Source organism: Bactrocera oleae, chromosome 6 (assembly GCF_042242935.1).
Source record: "Bactrocera oleae isolate idBacOlea1 chromosome 6, idBacOlea1, whole genome shotgun sequence".
NCBI lineage: Eukaryota > Metazoa > Arthropoda > Insecta > Diptera > Tephritidae > Bactrocera > Bactrocera oleae.
The window spans coordinates 567,897-589,890 of record NC_091540.1 but is presented as its reverse complement, the minus strand read 5'-3'; the positions used below and the strand labels follow the sequence as shown (position 1 = coordinate 589,890).

Below are 21,994 nucleotides of genomic sequence, written 5' to 3'. Positions count from 1 at the left end.
TCGGCGCATGTTTATGTGAGATAAGCGAACCAGCATGAAAATGCGAACGACACAAATAATCGGAGAAACGATGATGCAGACATACTAATGTATATGAAAGAGCAGAGACATTCAAGGCACATACTCGTATATGTATGCTTGGGACACCCTGTGGCGCAACATGTATTGGTAGTGCATGCCGCCGATCATGCCGGCAAATGTTGCAGGTACTCTGTCACTCACTTGGCACACCAACTTGGGTGCCCACAGTCGCCAACAACAATTATCATGCGCCGCACAATGAGTGTATTGAACTCGTTGCATTCGTAACGAGCTAACAAGCTGCAATGATCGCAGTGAGCACACGATCCGCACAGAGCAAGCAGCCTGATAGAGCGACAGAGTGTAAACCACAAACGAAAAGAAAAAATTACGCAAAGCCACAAAATAGCGTGGCAAAAGTCAAAACGTGAGTTGCGCAGGCGCAAACCCGGCAAATACGAGCATACAAGTGTGTGTGTACAGGTACGATCTTCAGCTGGCGATTTTGTGCTCCCATATTGTTGCTATATACATAATTGTCAGTATGCCTTGCTAACAAGACGACTTGTTTTTACTGTTTTCTTCTTCTTCAGTGCCTTCACTTGCTACCTTCGTTTTCTCATTTCCTTTTTATTCGCCAGTAACTATGCTCAGTTTGAGCGCGGCTTCAACGCCGCTAGCGTTATCTGGTAACAACGTGTTACGAATTACTTTTAACAAGACCCTTAAACAGATAAAAGAGGCAACAACAAGACAAAGGTGCAATAAAGAATAATGGTTCGATAAAGAGAAACAATCATAAAAAGTAGTAGATCATGAGCTGAGTAAGTTCGTATTATAATTGAGAGAGTAGCGCTGTGGTAGCGACAGGTTGTGAGAGGAATAGCGCTATAGTTAAAAATATTTTGGTAAAACCTAGAGGTGTTTGTTTGTATAAGAATATTTTATTTAAAAAAACTGGTTAGTTACATTTGAGTGTGACATTTCACAGCTCCTAACAATTTTTCGTATCATGCGATATGCTCTCTCCCAACTAGTTCTTCAGTACTCCTTTAAGCACATGTTCTCATAAAAAGTATTTTATTTTATTTATTTTAAAATCTATTAAATTATTTTTTGCTTTATATTTTTCTACCCTCTCACCACGCTCTCTCTTGCGCTATGCTTTGTCTCAGTTGAGGCCATATTGTTTGTGTGGCGCGCACACAATTATGTTTCGGGCGCCCTGCTATTAGATATGGGTAACGATTCTCTAATTACTATTATGATAAATGATGTTAAAATTACTTCACGTGTTGTTTCACTCTCCACTCTTCTATGCATTATTCTTTATTTAGAAACCGTGAAATGCATTTTACTACCTTTTTTTGGTTTGTGAATAGTTGATGAGCATACGCCAAGTCAATGTCATTTCAAGCTGAACTTACACGGGTAAATATTTTGTAATTGATACCCATTGTGCGGTGCTCTCATGTAGGTACGTCAAATAAGGTATCATTATAATTGGAAAATTAATGAAAATCTCAAAATTTATACTATAATTATTCCGAAGGTAAAAAGTAATCTCGTTAGGAAGACCTTCCAAGTGCAATGAGGTTCAAAAAATGGAACGTCAAACTTGTTGAAATATCGGCGGCAAAACTGTTTAAAATAAATACAAAGCAAAATGATGTGCCGAAGTTCTACTGCGCCGATATAACAATTCACAAACTATATACTGACACCTATCAAACCCTAACTAACTATTTTCGGAAGTTTCGCTAGATACATATATATAGACAATCGAGAAGGCTGAAAATGTATATTTTAAGGAGAGAAAATCAGGTTTTCAAATTCCGAACACGACTTTTCCACCCCATGTTACCATTAGCTTTATCCGTTGAGTTTTAAATCTCCATTATTTTTTTTTAACTCCTCTTATTCTGTTTATTTACTGGCTTACTCGACTTTTCAAACTGCATTGAACCAATAAACAGATTATCAAACTTCATCAACCTATTTTCAGGTATACTTATCACTAGATCCATCGTATGATCAGAAATACAGCAAAGGTGAAGTCGTATCATGGTTAAAATATTGATTCGATTTCAGCAATAAGGAACCAGGAATACTCGTTTCAAAGGGAAATGAGCTTCAATGGAATTGTAAAACTTACCAATACAGATTAACATTTTATGGAGCGGGAACTTTGCTCTCAACACCGATATGTTTAGCTGCCGCTACATCTACATGAACCATGTATTTCTTTCGTCATATATTCATAACGAGTAAATCTTGAAATTTCTGATAAAGCCACGAAACTGCATTATTTTTAATTTTTTACGAATTATCAAAAATCAAAGAGTTTGGAGTGACAGTCGTTCCTTTTCAGGCATAGTCAAACTCGGTGTGAGTTGTGGACATAAAAAATGTCTAATGACATCGACCTCAACCACAAATAGTAGAAGAGCTTGGCCGAGCAAGTTTTCAGTTTAATAATTTATACCGAGCCAACATTACAGGATAGATTTCGTCGACATCTCTTTGGGTTTAGTTTGTATATCCTCTACGATATAGCTTGAACAAGCATTTAAAAGTCTGTAGCACGAACGAATATATACATGTGACACCACTCCAATTGGTGCTCCGGCAACTTCCTCCCTTCAACGCCCTCCCGAAATACCAGACCAAATGAAGAGCAACCAACCGAGGCAGAAGCTAATGACGAAGTGGCGGCAATGCAATTTCAAGCGGAGCAAGCAGACACAAGCCAGCCGGCGGACGAACAGCCACCCAGCCATTAGCGGACCACGCAACCAAATCAAACAATCAGCGGGGCGCTACATAAATTACAGCATACATGAGGCTCAAATCTATAAATATATACAAACATATAAACATATGCAGAGCACATGAAGTATAAATTTCCATATGTGCTCGGAAGGCGAACGAATAGCCGTATCCGTACAAATTGAAAACGCGCACAAATTTTTATATTTGTTTTGCAATTTTGTTTTACGCTTTTCTTGGGTAAAGCAATAACAAAGTTAATCATTTGTGGTGGCAGACAACTAAAATCGGATACAATGCCTCAACGAAAAAAACCTAATTTGTTGCGAATCGTACTCGCTCACTACGTCCCTCTACGCCTTACCTGCAAGTGGAATATGTTCGTGTGCTGGTTGGCGAGTGTCAGAATAGAGCAATAAATGCAAAACACTGTCAACTAACTGTCAGTGAATATTGTATGACAGTTGCGTCAGATTTACGAGTTTGTTGTGTGACATGACAACGCAAGGATTCGAGGATTAGGATTTACATTTAAATTTGTTCACTGATAGTCGGGTGTTTTGGTACGAGCGTGTGTGCATTGTTCATTTCACAGTTTCACGTTTAGCGTTCGTATAAAGTTGCAGGGTGGAAATGAGCTTTAGAGGGAGATTAAAAGAATACGAGTTTTCGTACAGAGTCTCAGAGTGGTATGTTTTCATCTTGACCTACTGAAGCGTTGATTCTTCTACAAATTGAAATAATGTGACCGTAGTCTAAAAGCTTCATGTTGTTTCCGTGCAAAAATTATATGTTCGCCTAGGTTAATGTTTTAAATTCTATAACATTCATAACTTACTTTCGCTCTTACTTTTTATTGTCTCTTAGAGGTTAAGAGATGTGTTTTATGTCAAAACCAGTATTCTTTGTAAGATCCATAATTTAAGGATATATAGAATAAGGCGATAATTGTGGTTGCCGAATCAGGACATTAAAGTTCGACTGCTTTTATCCTAATACTAGATGAGCAGCTAAACTTTATTTTATGCTATAGGAGCTTTTCAAGAACCGTTATTTATGTCAGACTCCAAATTATCAAGAATAGGGAAGGTTGCTTGGTAAAAAAATTCCGTTTACAAGATCGATATTTTGGAAAATAGTGTCTCCTTAACTAAAAGTTAATGATTTTATGGTATGGAAAGCACAAGGTCTTATTTGAACTCAGAAAAAGTATACTAGAACCGTGTGTTCTCACAAATTTATTACAAAATATCGCATGCTACAAAGTAACAAAAATCGCATGTAATTTCTCAAAACGTACAAATTTTTTCATATCTGCAAAAACTAGCTATTCTTCTCTGCCAACTCACCCCTCACTGAACCGAGCATATTTTAGCCTCACAATTACTGTTTCTAAATTGTTTGAATTTGAGCAACTCAGTTGTTCAATAGATAAATATTGCGCTCTCTACAAACGCCAGGTATAAAAAATAGCACCTCAGTAGATTTTACTGCAATTCTATTTTCTCGCAATCGTGCCATGAATGCACTATATCCGCTCGCTAAACAACATACTAAAGTCACACAACTCCAACAAAAAATGCATTTCTCCTTGCGCCACTCATGAGTATCGCACAATTTAGCGCTCACTTTGTCCACGCATCATGCCAACAATCTCAGCTACATATTTTCAAGTTATTTTATTTTCAATTGCTGAGCGTGCACTCGCATCTATATTTATGTATCTCAGATACAGTATCTGCTACAAGCACACATGTATTGTACAATAGCATGTAACCGGTTAGTGAGAGCAGTAAATAAGAAACAGTTGAGGGAGCGACACTAGCAACTAGCGGCGTAAAGATACACCAGCAGCAACACCACCAACACACACATCACTCGCAGCTGTAAAAATGTGTTGGCTTTTCGCTGTGCACTCTACTCGTCGTGTGCGCTACTGCAACCTTGCCCACTTTATCTGTGAGCCACTTTAATTCAGTTCATTTCTAGCGATCGTGTCGTTTGGTTGATTTGAGTAAATTTACGGAAGTGTACTCGAACGTGTTGTTGTTGCATAGCGTATACATTTGCGGTCGAAAGCGAACGAGTAGCGAAACAATAAATCTTTGCATTGTTGTGAAAGAAGTGTTGTTGGGGTACATATATAAATTTTGAAACAATAAAGTTACGAACTTTTTATGTTGCAATAACAAAGTTTGTATATTAAATGAAAAAATGTGAACTACTCATTGATTTTCGACTCAACTCGTCACAATCAACCCTGACTACACTCCGTTGGTCCGGTTTAGTTTTTGGACAGCCCGGTTATTTTTGTATACACGCGTCGTTGGCATTGTTGTCATTTCGTTACGACTCGTTTTCAACAATTTATTTTCCATAAATAAATTTGCTATGCTTTGTTAAAATTAGTGAAAAAACCAAAAACAAAACATAAATAACGAGCGGTGAAACAGCAAGAAAGTAGAAACATAGAAAACGCTAAAAAGGAAAAAAAAAATAATAAAAAACAACAATAAAGAATTAACCAAGAGTCGCAAGCAAAGTGTCGGAGTAACGCAGTCAAAAGAAAAGCGAGAGAATCATTGTTAGCGGCGAAAAAGCAACAATAACAACAGCGGTAAATATGTGCACGCGTTTAAGGAGAGCAAGCAAAGCATAAAAAGTAATAACAAATAGTGAAAAAAGCGCTGAAATAGAACTAGTAAGAAGTGGAAAAGCGGAGTAAACGTGAAAAAAGGAAAATCAGCATTTTGCGCAGACAGACAGATAATACTGTTTTTTGGTGTAATATTACTCTTAGAAAAAGTTTGTAATTTATTTAGTTTATGTTATTGCTTTTGTTGTTTGTGTTGATGTTTAAAATGTGATCGATGATGTTGACGGCGTCAGCATAGGTACTCTGGCAGACGGTAAGCGGCGCAAGCTGCACCTGGTATAAATGCAAACGGTACAATTAATTTTTAATAGGAATGAAAAACGATAATTTTGATTATAAAAAGCAATGATAAAAAGTCGCGACAATTTTCCTGAGAGCTATAAATAGTTGCGCGTAAAAGCAAACATTATTAACAAACAAATTATTAAAAACTAAAAAAGTCCTAAACTAACGAATAATCAACGAGTCATTAAATAGTGTTTGAACTGCAGCATTTTTTTACGCAAAATTTGCTGTCAAGTTGTGCTATTTCTCTCATTCTATTATCGCTTCTGTTTACTATTTACAAATGTACTTTGAAGGTATTTTGGTTCTGTGATAACTTTGTGCCAAATTCACTAAAATTTTGCTATCTTTGTTACACACAAAAATCTGTTTGGAATTGAAACCATTTTCTTAAAACTTTTGGATAAATCGAATAACTGCTGAAAACCATAGAGGTATGTATAGCATTTGTAAGAAAGTTAAAATTAAATATTTTAAGAGTTAATGATCCAAGCAAAACATAAAGATATTCTGAACAAGAAAAACAGCATATATAATACTCCTCAGAAGTAAACAAATTTTCCATGCAAGAAATCGATTTTAATCGGTTTGTTTGTATGGCAGTTATATGCCATAGTGATCCGATACCGGCGTTTCCGACAAATGAGCAGCTTCTTGGGAAGAAAAGGACGTGTTCAAAATTTCAGATCTATATTTAAAAAAATTACGGCCTAGTTCGCTTTTATACGTACAGCCAAACGGACAGCTAGTCATGTTGATGGGGGTTTCAAACTTCCTGGCAAACTTAATACACCCACACCTGTTCAGTGTATATGAGAATTTAAAATTTTATTGCTTCTTTACTGTTCGACAGATTTTATTATTAGTACAATAAGGTCTGAAAATTTAATTTTGTTGTATCAAACGATTTTAGATTTATAAATAATTCGACAATATAACTGAGTGTTTGAACATTTTTTATTAAGGTTTAGAATATGGGTTTCTAAACAGTTAATTGGGCAGACTTGTTCTACTCAAAACAGTTATTATTTATAGATGATTACTTATTAAAGCAGTTTGTTACGAATTTAATCTTGGTAGAACAGTGAAGGCTTTAGGCAAGATCTTAGGATTTTAGATTGAAACAAATCAGTTCTAGAACTTGTATCTAGTTTTTGCCGAAACTTTTGATTAATCTTTCGTGTATCTATCATAAAAGGCACACTTTTGTTGCAAACCCTAAATTGATTAATGCAGTTTGGGTAGTATACGGATGTTTTAATTGAGATCATAAGATAAAACATCAGAACAGAGCCAGAAAACAATTTATAGATTTTTTTTCTGTGGAATTTCTAACCTGATTTTCTGTATTATTAATTCTACAACCATACTTTTTGTTTTTAAAACTTATGCTCTTAAATATACAACAAATCATAATGCATGAGCAACCTTTGTTTTAAGAACAGTTAACACACAATAACAAATAGCAAAAGTGCAAAAGTATTTCTGATCTATTAAAGATTCTATATATAATATATATCCAATTTTTCGCATTGTAGAGCATTCTTGAACCCTCCAAATATCACTCAAATATATTACATTATGTTATATAATATATAATTTTCTTCGTTGAAACTTCATGGCCTACAATCTACAAGCTCAATTTTAGAATCTTCCTTCAATATAACCTACCTGCTACAACTAAGTCACACAAGTAAATTGACACCAACTCAAAACCACATTACGGTTAGCTTCATAACCAAACCACAGCAAAATAAGGAGAAGTATTCAAGTGATATTTAATCAAATTAAAATTAAAGCAGCTTCAAAATTTAAATAAAAGTCACAGATACTGCAAAAGGTATAATATTTCGCACAATCGAGAAACAGAGAGCAGTTGATGTCACTATAAGTGTCTAAAGTCACTACAAGATAATTTTGATAACTGTGAAAAACTGTTAACCTAGAATTATGGTTTTTATATATTGTGATATATCATACAAATAATTCCATTTTTTTTGTTCATATAAGTCTCGTTGCGTGAAAGAAATTTGATACTTTAACGCAAATGAACACCAAAACACAAAAAAAAAGAAAAAATACTAGAGCACAACAACAAAGTGACGGGTAATATGTATTGTGTATCGAAAACAAGGCAGCAAGCGAGATGAGTGTATGTAAATGCAACACATTTTGGCCACATATGTGTGCACTTATGAATGCACACACATATGTTATGCTATATGTATGTTGGTTCGCCAAGTCAAGTATTATTTTTCCAGCGCAAATTGCTTTGTGTCACCATTCTCAGGCGCTTTGGTGTTGCTAGCTGGTAGCAGGCTTCAACTTTTGGTTAAATTTTAGCTCTTTCGAGGCACATATAAACATACATACATGTGGACTGCAGTTAGTGTCAAAAGGGCGTTTGGTTGTGATGTGTAGCGAAAATAAAGGCTATAAAAGCCACACAAATGTATTTATAAGGATGTCTATATATCCACAATTATGTATATATAGACACATACATATGATGAATGTACATATGTATGTTTTGTATTCCAATTTGCTAATTATATAAATGTTGTTGCTTTTCTGAAGCTAACACTTCCATTATTATAATTTTAAAAGGTTCGTTGTTTTTTTTGCTCCTTCTGTTATTAAAATATTACTTCACGTTTTCCATATGTATTTTCAACATACTTGTAGAACGTATGCATGTAAATTATTGTTGTATTGTACCGATCTCTATGATGGCTGAGAATAACTTATTTCTTATTTCAGCAACTCTCAGTACTGCATTCGGTACATTATTCGAATCCTTTTTGAAAACAACTAACAATAACGGTTGTACCCTTCACAAATACAAAAGGTTCATTGCAAGAACTTGATTCCGATCATTCAGCTTGTATGGCAGCTATACGCTATAGTGACTCGATCTAAACAATTTTTTCGGAGATTGTATTATTGCTTTAGATAACATTCCATGCCAATTTTCGTGAAGATATCTCGTCAAATGAACGAGTTTTCTATACAACCACTTCATTCCGATTTTAAAGACAAAAAAATGTTATCATATTAACCAGTTTTGATTTTTGGCTCTACTTCCACCAAATTATACTAAAAATGCAACCCTGTGCCCCAGTAAATTGTCTCTAATTAGCTGTAGATACAATATTTTTCACAACTGTTTTGTTTATACAAATAAATTTGTTAGCGTTCGACAGGCCGTCGGCATATCTACATATAACATGGGTCTGTATGTATTTGCGATAAGCATTGAACGCGCATTGACACTGAGTGTCTGCTGCCTGCCTGGCTATCGCTTTGCCGTCGCGTTTACAGCAAAAGGTGTTATTGCGTTGCTGCTGCCGTTGGTTAGGTGTATGATTTTGATGACGACTATATAGATTTGTGTTTTTGTACTTTTTTCTTTGATTTGATAACATTTCCATGCTTATCGCTTAGCTGTTTACCGATATACTGTACAAATTGTCCGATATTTTTTGTTTTATCTTTTTGCTCTAACAAATGTAACTGGTGTTTTTACACACATACAGATGCATACAGATGACTGCTTTTGGCTCGAAAACATCAGAGTTTATTTGTCTGTCAAAGTTGCGTATTCTTTTCTCAGAATGTTGTCTTCTAACCTTAAATAAGTGCAACATTTTCTGCCCTTCTCAAAACGTAGGGGTGAAAGTTTATGATAAAAATTCACATTTAAATATCTAAATTTTAATTTTAATCATTTCTTATGTTTACAAAAAAAATTCCATTAAACAATTTTTTTCAGTGCAGTGTTGTATTTTTTGTCAACATTTTCCTTTTCATAGAATGCAGAAAATGGAAATTAAATTATTTATGAATTGAAAATGTTTGTTATAAAATAAATTTGTTTCAGTGCAAATCAATTTTTTCTATGCACCAGCTATTTTTTTAAATTTTCCATTGTAAACCCAGATTTTTGTCATCACACTTCTATAAAATGCTTTATATATAATATATAAAAGAATATTTATAAAAAAATTCAAATCAAATTTTTTTCAGTTCATTTTCAATTTTTTTATTATTATTGTTTATTTTCAATTAAAATTTTTCCCAGTGCATAAAATTATTTTTTGTCATCTCTCTTCTATAGATTTATGTTAGTTCACGTTTGCCACAGGGAAGCGGAAATTTTCGCAACTTATTTCACGCCTCTCCAACATTATAATGCAACACATCTGCAATTTAATCGCAATTTATTGTCCGCCGCAGTTAATTTACACATAACTTACTCAGCACTACTATGCAGCTGGCTGCATAAACCAGCATAGTAGTGCTGCGCTAAATTTGGCTACCAACACTCAATTTGGCCTACAGGCGGTCGTTCGCATTGCAATGCTTGCAACACCCGTAGTTTGGCTGGTGGCACGCTTGTTTGGCCGCAAGCGCCATAAATGTCAATACGAGTTTGCTTTTTTCACGCTCAGCCACAGCGAAGCTCCATAAGCGTCACGGTTACTAGTTTGGCAACTTAGCTGCCTTTTCTCCCCACACTTCTTTATATTTATGCATAAAATAGCCATTCGTAGCGACATTCCTTGCGCTGGCAATATATGTACCTATACTTGTCATGCTGCGGCGCGATCATTTGCGTGTGTGTTGTGTTTGTGTGTACATTCGGCCAACAAGGTCAGCTCGTTAAAATTTCACTACCTGCATGCTGTAAGTCCCATTGGGAACGCGACGTGTAGTAGAACAATTTTCTTGTTCCTTTTTATGCCACATACTTTCTACGACTCTGTCGCCTTAATTATTTTTCCTTTGAAAGCAGCAACAAAAAAACTAGAAAATGTCAACATTTTCCGACAATGTCCTCTATATACCGCACATCTACTCAGAATTGTTTTCGACATGCAACGCCGCAGGGCGCATATTAAGTAATTGAAAAATGTTGCGACGTGTCCAGCATGGCGGTTGCCTATTTATTTTACTCCCTATTTTTATGTAACTTACCTTTAAATATACGGTATAAATAAGTTTATCGATAGGCTAGTGGCGAACAGGTAATCTACACGATCAGTAAATTTAATTTTAACATGAATTTCGGGAGACAAGCAGACATACATACCGCTATAACTATGTAAATGTAGCTATATTCATGAAATCATATACCTTGCAGTCGAGGCAATATGTATGTATGTATGTATTCTAGAAATACTAACTAATAGCCACAGAGTCGTAAATTATGCGTAACATGACACCTTTTGCTTGTTAGGTCTGTTGTAAAGCAACTAGCTGCCATATTTGAACGCCTAATAAATATAGCAGTCTAGCATATTTATGTATTAAAAAAGAATATATACAAATATATAAACTTAGCTTTTCATAAGGTGACACTTGAGCGCCGTCTTTATGGCTTAAAACAACAGGTTTGCTACGACTTCGTCCATACAACCAACGAAGGCTGCTCAATTTGCGCACCAAGTCTGCTAGTCTAACGTACGAAACGAAATAAAATTAAGCTTTTCAACTTTTTATTTAGCCTATTTAATCCATGGACCTGCATGTGCGCTTGTCTGTAACAGGTACTTTGTAATCTTATATCACAAGGCTGCGTCTGCGGCTTCGCAGGAAGTTTGGCAAGCATCCATGTTTTTGCATTTTTTATCGTCTGTTGATCCTCATAAAAATTTCAATTAATTACCACAGTTATCGGGCGTTTCAAATTACCACTGTGGGGTTTTTGCTTGACTTGAAGAGCGCTCAGTTTGTTTTTATTGCAATGGTATTGAATTTAGATAGAGATCGCTCGTGCAAGATCATTTTTTAATGACTTATTTTTGGTTTTTATTGTGTAATCTCGAGCTAAGCTTTTTTTATGTTAAAATTTACGTAAAATCTTTAGCTATAGTTGACATAACAAGCAATTTTTTGTGATTTTTTGTTCAGAACACTATAAAAGCCGCATTAAACGATCTTTTGATCCCACTTTTGCTTATAATTAAGCAAATTTTTGGTGACTTGGGTGATCGCACAAGTTAACAAATTTTATATTACCCCTTTATATCTAAAAATAACTGATTTGCAGTTGTAAAAAAGTTTAGGGTTGCTTTAAATGCTTCAAAGAGCTTGACAAACTTGACACATACTTAAATGCTTATGCTTTCTAACCTTTAAAAGCAATATTGGGATCACTTGTATAATTCAAGATCACCCACTCTCTTATAAAAAATACTGCAAACATATCAATATTACGAAGAAATAGCTAGTGAAGATTGTTCATACTATATATGCAACCAATTTACAAAAAGTTTATTAATATCGTCTCATTCACACATTTTATAAAAACATGAGCTCACGATCAGCGATCTTTGATAATATAATATCTTTTATTTATACCTTTTATCTCTCATCCACATTTTTTTCTACTCTTTATTTTGTTTCTTTTATAAATTAATCTTCTTCTGGCAAAAACTTGTTCAAGAACGATCGAAAAGTTCATAAAAGTAATCTCTCTATAGAAATTGTTAAAAGGAAATATCATTGAAAAATAAAACTCTTCGATTATTTGCTCACCAAGTATAACTAGATCTTTAAAACCTTCGCATTACTCACCAAATATCTGCAAATTTATTCAAAATATATTGACAATGCAACAGAGAAGTTCAACTTTGTCAGCGTCTTTTCGAAATCAACTGTCTTCTCCTGGTAAATACTTCATGACCAAACTCTACCTTCCACAAACATGTCTTCCTACGACGCCGCTCACCTCAATAAAGGCAAACTCAGATCTCCCGCAACTGTCCACAAATTATTAATCTGTCGCATCACCTCAGGAGGTGTTCGAACGTATGCGAAAATTTGTATGCACCACCTCGCCAACGCCATGAAAAATAAATATCAATTTACATATGAGTAAGGCAAACAAACGAGGAATATGAATAATTATATAGAAATAAAAATAAAAAAGAAAAAACAACAAGTTCGTTAAGGCAAAAGATCAGCATGATCAGCCAACGATTCAACAAGATCGATCGTCGGTGCTTGCATGGTGCCACAACAACAACAACAACAAGCTGGCTGCATGACAACAATAACAACGAAATGCATTGAATAAAAAATTACTTACTCTTGTCACTTGGCGTGGCGCAGCATGTGTGCAACAACAAACAACATATACACACAAGGATCAGACCAGCCGATCGTGCCGACTGATCGATCGTGCTGTTGTATGGCCAAAGACACGATACTTTGCAGCATTACTGCCTGCTGTGTGCAACAGAACCTTATAAACACACATGTAGGTGTAGCTGTGTGCCGCGCAGGCGTGGTTGTTAGGCATCTCAACAATGAGCTTGCAAAACTACAACAAGCAGTGACTTTGCAACATTTGAACACCCGCAGTGCGGCGACTTCTTCGAATATTTCTTTGCCCACAGCTTCGTACAGAGCGTGCACACTGTGTACATGACTTGGACGAAGAAATGCAGATTTCTTACAACAAATTCTCTGTTTGTTTATAGCGTTTTGTCTACCCAGCGAAATCTCGAACAGGTGATCGGTCTTACATGCACGAAATTGGGCAAAACAATGGATTATGAAGGCAAAAAGTCAAAGTTTGTGCTGGTACCCATTTATCCGATTTGGTGTTGTCGGACAGTTTAAAAATATTCAGCGTTTTTGTTTACCTGCTTCTTGCCGTTTAAAGCAGCTAAATGACCATAAAAACCGACGACGGCACTAAATGAGTGTCTGGCTTTTCGCCAGCGCTGATGAGCGCCGTCGGTGCCGGTTAATACCACTTGGCGCTCTCTCACTTCTCTCTCGTTTTTGCATCATCTTTCGTTTTTGTGTTGAATACATTGACGATCACTTCTTCTCACACTTCCTGCTTCCCGCGCACGTTCCTGTTATCTCTCTATTTTTTCTGCTTACCTGTCTGTTGCTATTTATTAACCACTCAACTCATCATTTAAAATTAGCCCGTAAATTATGTTTTTAGTAGCTACCATTACTGGCGTTGATTTTTTATGCGCCAATCGCATTTTTTCTCCGTTGGCTACTTGCCGTGTATTTTCTTCGCCCACATAAAGTTTGTTATGGTTCTGCTGAGTTTTTTCTTTTTATTGCTTTCATTACTTTCTGCCGGTTTTGACTCCCTTTTTATATGCATACTCCACGTGCTTTTGTCGCAGCGCAATAAATTTTTCGACTTCTTGACTGACTGCCAACTTGCATAGCTTGCTGTCATTTCCTCTGCTCTTCGTTTGTTCTTTTTATTTACCACTCTTCAGTCGTATGCTTCTCTCCGCCGCATATGTCTAAATACTTATGTGTCAATGTCAATGTTGCTATGGGATATGTTGGCAGGATAATCACTTGCAATTGCAAAAATAGCGATTTTTGATATTTGCTTTTATTGGCTCTGCTCCGTTTCTTGATTACTTTTCTGTCTTTCTACTATCCTGTCCTTTTACTTTTTATTTGCTAAATCCAGCGTTTAATTTATTTGTATGCATTTGTCGTTGCAAGATTTATTGACACTATTGACAGTTCAGTTGTCATTTGGCATTGATTCGAGTTGAGTTGTCAAAGTTCTGGCGGCGTCGCGACGCTTATTAATTTTGTTTTAGTCTGGAGAGTAAAAGTATTTATATTCGGAATGTTAAGGAATTCAGGAGGTGTGGGAATACTAAATAAAACTATTTCGCAAGTATTTTTTTCTACAAAATTAACATAACGTGGGAATTCTTGAATTCATTATTACGATGACATTTACTGCTAACACTACCGGTACCATTGCCAATGCCATTCTGATTATTTTTATTATTAATATATTTGTGACAATTACTGCTAACATTACCAATACAATTACCAATATGAATATCATAACCATTACCATTACTACAATTACTTTTGTTTTATATTTAATTTACAATGGGTGCTAACATTACCAGTACAATTACAATTACTGCTAACATTACTTTCTCAATTATCAATATAATTATGATTAGCATTACAATTACTGAAATTACTTATACATTTTTTTAAATTTACAATTACTGCATTACTAAATGGTAATGGTAATGACCATTACATATAATTATGATTACCATTACTGCATTCACTCTTATTTAAAAAAATTTTGTAATAGGATTCTCTTAACAAATTATTTCTTCTACATTTTGGTACGCGTTTTTGATTCTCTCCTCGCCACTCTAGATCCATTTAATCGCGCATTTAAAATGCACTGAGTCTTCAAGCCATTAAACAATTTAAGACTTTTATTATGAATTTTTCCATCGCTTTCAACTGCTTCACATGTCGTTCACTTTTCGGCGCATAATTTTTCAACTTTCAATTATTTGTTGTTTGTGGTAATTTTCAGCTTGATTTACCGGCATTTCGTCATCATAAATCATCGACATTTTTGTGGTTGTGTGTTGCTTTTTTCTCTTCTGCACCATGCATATACATATATATATGTACATACATATGTGTGCGTGTGTTTCTATGTTTGTTGCAGCGTCGCAAACATGGTTGATATGACAGTGCCCCGCTGCTGCCACCGTTTTTTAGGTAGTAGTAATAATTTTATAATATTTATCTATGAGATTGCTGCCGCAAGCATGAACAGCTACATATATTTGTATATATATATGTGTGTGTGCGCGACATCCTATGGCCGACATACTCAATCAATTTCATAGCATATCTACTGTTACTTCTAGTACCAACGCACATATGTACATATGCAATGAAAATTGCTGGTTGGTAGCAGCGCGTAGTTACCGTTTTGCCGCTTCGTCAACTGCAAGCAATAAATAAAAATCATACAAATAAATAGTGTGCTTGTATGTTTGTATGTATGGATGTGCGTGTGTGTCTGTTTAGATATGGGTATCCACGCGTTCGCTAGCATTATAGGTTCCTCAATTCCTCATCGCTATCTATAGTCAATAATTTCTTGTCTCACGAAAAGTTTGTACAACGCTACATACAAACATACATATGTATATACTAACATGTGTATGTTGTATATTTATTTGTAATTTCATTTCATCGATTTGTTGCCGTTCGTAATCAACAGCAGCAACAGCAGTTATTGTTCTGATTGAACGGCAGCGGCAGCAGCAGCAAGAATGGCGGCATTTCGTAGCGTTGCCGCCTAGTTGTGCGCTTGATACCATTACGTTTTGGAGCTAGAAACACGTTTGATATTTTTGTTGGTTTTTTATTTATGTTTTTTGCTTTTCTTTTTCCTAATTTATACACATATTTCTTCTTTAATGTTTCAGCTCTTTATATTTCGCTTCATTGCCGACAATTTTTATACACACTTTTCTAGACAGCTATTTATTTATCTTTGCTGCAATGCTTGTTTGTGTTTTGCTATTGAAAACGCTTGCCTTATTGCAGCAAGTACACGTGTACTTGAATATAAATATACATCCATGCATACGTACACATATGCATATACTTACTTATATAGGCGGCATTCTCCAGTTCAATAAATTCTTCATCACCTACTCAACTAATTTTATATACAATTGCAAATACATATATGTATATACAGATATATACATATGTATATACTAGCTACCCACACTTCCGCTTCGCCATAGCTCACGTTTCTTTAAGTGCTACACCATATTAACATACATACTTATGTATATGCGGCATGTCGATACATATATACATATCTATGTATGTATAACCATATGTATACTCTCCTGCCTCGTATCTATTTTTAAATCCACCGCCCTTACTATCGCTCTTCTTCTTCCATTTGACTATCATATATCTGTTACTACTTCCTAGGACTAGCTGCTATTTACAAATTCCACTCGACGTTGTCTTATAAATATACGTACGTGTTGCAAATACGCCTCCGTAGCGTGGCACTGCAGCTCATTTGCTTACACAATTATTTTTTGCAATATTTATTGCAATTCTCATAAAATATGCCGAGTTTATTTAATTACACATTTGTAATCAGAGAAGAAATACAGTTGCACAGGTAAAAGTTGAGAAGAAAGTGGAAAAATATTGCACATTATTGAGTTTCAATATGTAAGGGTGTTACAAAACAGTAACAAAAATTAGTCTTGAAAATAAAAAATAACACATACTCTACTTGATTACTTATAATTCATTTAATTGGTTACTGAAATCCTTAAATACTATAACCTGATAACGGTATTAACTTTTCACCCAAGTTAGCTTAATTCAAGATCGTTGCATTTGTGACGATACCCAAATTTGCAGCCTCTTAACTATAAATCTATACTACAAATTTTAATAAAAATTGCTCGATCGACCGAAACTCGAATTATTTTTTTCACTCCTTTTAGACTAAGAGGTATTAACTGCTGCCAACTGCTTAATTAACTCAATTAGCTATCTATAACATTTGTATTTGTTTTCTTCTTTCATAAAGCATAGTATAGTAAATATATATAAAATATGTGTATAGTAAACTCTAAAACGGTCAATAAAGTTTATGAGCAACTTTAACGAGCTATTAATGTTTAAAGCGTTTATAAAATTGGTGTAGGAGAACAAAAATTGCTGTTGCATGCCGAGTTTTTGACTGGTGTTTAATAATACATTTTTCATAAAAGTTTAAAGCGTTTGTAAGAAAGAGTTTTAGTATGCTAAACTCCGAGTTTATGACAAATAAAACTCAATATTTCATTTATGAAAAAGATATATAAAATTTTTTACGCAAATATTACTTAAATTATTGTAAATATTTTTCAAACAAATTCCACTTTATGTAATATTTCTTTTAAATAAGTTTGCAAAAGTTAAAATTACTCAAATACAATAATTGTGGTGAAACCGCTTTGCTTGCGGGGTTTGTAGTGCGCTTAAATACCGTTAATATGGAATTAGCAATTATTTTTCCACAAAATCGTTAAGTTTATGGAATTTGTATGTCAATATGCTGTGAAATTTAAATAGTATGGAACTATTGTGTTTGAATACTTAACACAAAAATATGTTATTACATACACCCACTTATTAAGTGGTTGGATAGGAAATTAAGGGTAGGGCGTCTATAATAAATAATGTTGATGTTTAGGGTTGGGCTGTTAGAAATTACTAAAATTACTGTTTAATTTTGAAAGCTGCATTTATTGAGATTTTAATGAGCAATGCAGTGCATGGTTACATAATTCAGAGATTAATATCCGCATATTTGAAAACGAATATTTTGAACACAAATATTTTTTAATAGAAACGGACATAAATTAATTCAATACAAATTGCCTATAATAACTATATAAAAGCAAATAATTTTGAAAATAGTATGATTAGCTTCCCTTTCAAAATATGAATTAAAAAATCATAAAAAATTAATTTGTAATTTAAATTTTTTTAAGTACGTAAATTTTTGAACGCACAATACAATTAAATAAGACAAAAAAATGTATTTATTGAAAGAATCATCAGCTTCCACAACATAAAAAATATTTAAATATTTTAAAATAAAATTTTCAGATGGTTTTGATTTGTAAATTTTTTTACTATAAAATAATACTATATTTTTTTTCAAAAATTAAATCTATGTAAAAATACTACACTATTTATTTTTATTTTCTCAATTATATTAATTTTTTATCAAATGTTTATTTTTCTAGTCTTAATTTTTTTTATTATATTTTCTTTTCAAAATTATTTATTATCATTTATAATTAAATTAGAAAGAACTAAAAGAAACGCTTGGAATAAAAATTGAATTTAAAAAAAAATTAACCGAATTTTTAAAATTCATTCTATTTCCTCAATTTAAACTAAAGGGCGGGTCAATATAAATTTCAACAACAATATTAAAGAAAAGACTTTCTTTTTGTGTTTTTTGCCATTTTGTAAATATATAAATAATTTTTCATTAATAAAAAAAACATGAAAACAGAATTAGGCTCCAAAAAAACATTTGATAAACTAAAGCCGTAGAATTTATTAATATTTCTCTGAAATCTACAACCACTAGTACATATATACTACTGATAAAATGAGAATAAAAGCCAGAAATAAATAACAAAATAAAATCTTTGAAAATACATAAATAATTATTATTATTTTTATATATTGAAATGCATGATACTATCCATAAGAAAAGAACAAATTATTACCAGCACGAAATCTATGACTTAAAATATCAGCAAACACATTTGTCACCACTCACTATTAATTTCTCCAACTAATACCTATGACGACCGAATTATTAGCTCAATTCATTACTTGTTCAATGAACTTCGAAGACAAATGATGCCTCAGCGCAAACAGCTGCTATAGGCGAGAGCTTTGTTGCTAGTGTGTACGCCTTACAATTGCCTTCCTCTAATCTCTGCCCTCATATTCTCTTCCAATTTTGTTTTGACATTCTACTACTCATACTCTTAGCAGCCAAATACCTTTGTATGGCGCATGATTAATAATTTTAATTTACTTGATTAATTTCATAACAACATTGAAACAGCGCGCCAAGGAATCATTTAGCATTTACGACTTTCGCGCTACGAGGCTGCTGCGTTGCCTAATCGAATGCTTAACTGATTTAGTGATTGATTGTCTAACTGCCTTGTGTTGCTTGATTATGTTGCGCCACTCGCTTTGTGACCAAGTGATTGTTTGGCCAACTCATAACCGATTGTTGCAGATGGCTCGTTTTTCGGCGGTTTTACCCTCATTCGTTCTACCGCGAATGTCTTATTTTCGAAAGTTAGCATCATTCGCGTCATCAATATTGCCAACCATCCATCTCGTTGTTGTAATTCATCAATCTTGTTTGTTTGATATATTTTGCAATAGTTGTTGTTGTATTTATACTCTTCTTTTTCTTTGTTTTTTTTTGGTAACAGTGTGTGCCGGTAATGCCTATTTGTTCTTCTTTCGTTGTATTTGATGCTGGTTTAACCTCACTTTGCTGACAGCGTTCTGCTCTTGGAATTGCTTGCACTGTATCATCAGCTTATCTGACCTGTTTTTGCGTGCAACGTGAAGCTGCAGTGTGCTTCTTGCCACTGCACCTGCAACTGTTGTTCCGTGCCATATTTTTTGGCATATTTGTCTTATCTTCAATTTTTTTTGTCAGTGGTTTTCGATATTTTGCTTATCCCCTTGCCACCCACCGCTACTGTAACCGCAATTTATAAGCTTAAATTGGTTTTATACCAGCTCCACCTTCGCTTACATGGTTTTTTATGCTTTTTGCTTAGTCATCTGGTCAGCTCATCGATCATTTTCCTTACGTGTGTGATCAAAAATCAATTTGTTATGTTGTTGTTACATACAATATGCATTTTCACTATTATTATTTGATGTAAGGAATTTTTGGTAATATATTGCTTTGACACACGTAATAATTTCATCCTGATTTTAGAATAAATTCAATATTTATTTATATACACACATATATATTTTTTTTTTCGAAAAAGGTTTCAAAATATTGCTTTTTTCAAGTAGTATTGTACAACAGTCATCGTGATCGATTCGCCACTTTTCTACTAGCTATGTTTGAGCTCCACTCTCTTGTCGTAAATTTTACTTGTAAAAACATAAACAAACTCCTTTACTTCGAAGATAAGTAAGAGTATTTAGATAGCATGAATGCATTGAAGTGCTTGTTCGATACCCCACTCACCAAAGTAGTATATTTCATCGATTATTTGTTTTTTTTTTTGCAGTGGTTTCTGTTTAAATATTATTATTATTCCTATTTATTGTATTTTTATTACAATTATTTATTTATTATTATTAGTAGTAGTATTTTTGAAAATGAATTAAAAAACTAAATTTAATTTGTTTTAATTATTAAATTTTATTTTATTTTGATTAAATTTTTTTGCTTTTTTTATTTACTTTTTTATTTATTTTTTGGTAGTGTAGAATTATTATTTTTCTTTTTTATTTCAATATAAATTTTGTATTATATTTCGTCTCTCAATTTTTCCTCCATAACTTAATCACCAACCTTAAAAGCGCACTCCCTCAGCCCGCCACTCATATTTGCTTTGCCTCAACAAATTACTTCGTTTGCACTCTTTTAGGCCAACGTTCGTTTGTGCGCTCTACTTTGTGTGCTCCAATTCACTTGGCTAAATGGTCGCATATAACCATACTTCGAGTCCAAAGTAATCAATTACTATTTGACGTTGTTGTGATGATTTTCAAACGGTTCCTTACTGCCACACACTCTTTAACTCTCATAGAGCACCAACTAATCACCGGTTTATTGATTATTACTTGCGCGCTCGTTGTCCGGCTGTAGCCCAAAATTCAACTAACCATTTCGTTTTCTTGCCTTCTTCATCATTTTACCCACTGCATACATATTGCACGCTCGTTGAAATTGTTTCGCCAGGCAATTAGCCCTGTCAAAATACACATAAAAAATTATGACCCCAACTGGTAACGCTCGAAATGCTTGCCCGCTGTGTATTGATTTATTTTCTCATATTCCTCACTCATAATCACCATCATTATCATTGATCAGCTTTGACCAACTTCATGGTATCCTTAGTGTTCGCCCTCCAGTTTATGCTCTTATATATATATATATATATATATTTATTGCAGCAACTTGTAGCTATGCTATGTTATGCTAATCGGCATTTCTTCTACGCAATCATTTTCTCTTCATAATCATTACATTTATAGCCCGCTGTTGTTGTTGGTGATTACTTTTTTTCGTTGCTTTTTCCGTATATTTTGGTTGGTCTATGTTTTGTGCATAGCATAGCATAGCATACATGGTCGCTTAGCTATGCTGGCGTCTATTTGTTTGGAAAATGAAAAATGACAAAAGATTAGTCACAAACAAAAGTCAGCAACATCTTCAATTTTTGTGTGATGTTACCGCCGACGCCACAGCTGCTGCCTAGGGGCTGATGTTGTTGCTTTTTACAGTTTCTTATTTTCCATTATGTTTTATGTTTATTTTTTTTTCATTTTTTCGTTTTTAACAAATAGTTTCCATCGCGTCGCTCATGGCAGGTGGCGAGGCGCTGGAGGAGATTACAAAATAGATTTTTTGGTTTTAGCTATTAGCAGTCTACAACAACATATTTGTCATATAATATCTTTTCAACTAATTTTGGCATATTGGTTGAGATTTTATTGTTGCTTTTTTATGGCATGCAATTTAAAACAATTAATTGATTTTTAGTAAATTTTCTTAAATTTTTTTAATCTTTTGGCGGTTCCCCATTGATGTTAAACATACGACGCAACATTCATCATTGGTTTAATTTTAGCTTAAATTAGTACAAACTATTTAAAAAAATATTT

At 33.9% G+C, this 21,994-nt stretch overlaps 1 protein-coding gene across 1 annotated transcript in view; it reads left to right on the top strand.

The window, feature by feature from the left end:
• Positions 1–5,040: 5,040 nt before the first annotated feature.
• The window catches only part of LOC138855560 (frizzled-2), a 67,001-nt gene continuing 50,047 nt past the window's right edge, over positions 5,041–21,994 (top strand). The window contains exon 1 of the mRNA XM_036358419.2: positions 5,041–6,165. The gene's annotated coding sequence lies outside the window, so the exon portion shown is untranslated. The remainder of the gene's footprint in view (positions 6,166–21,994) is intronic.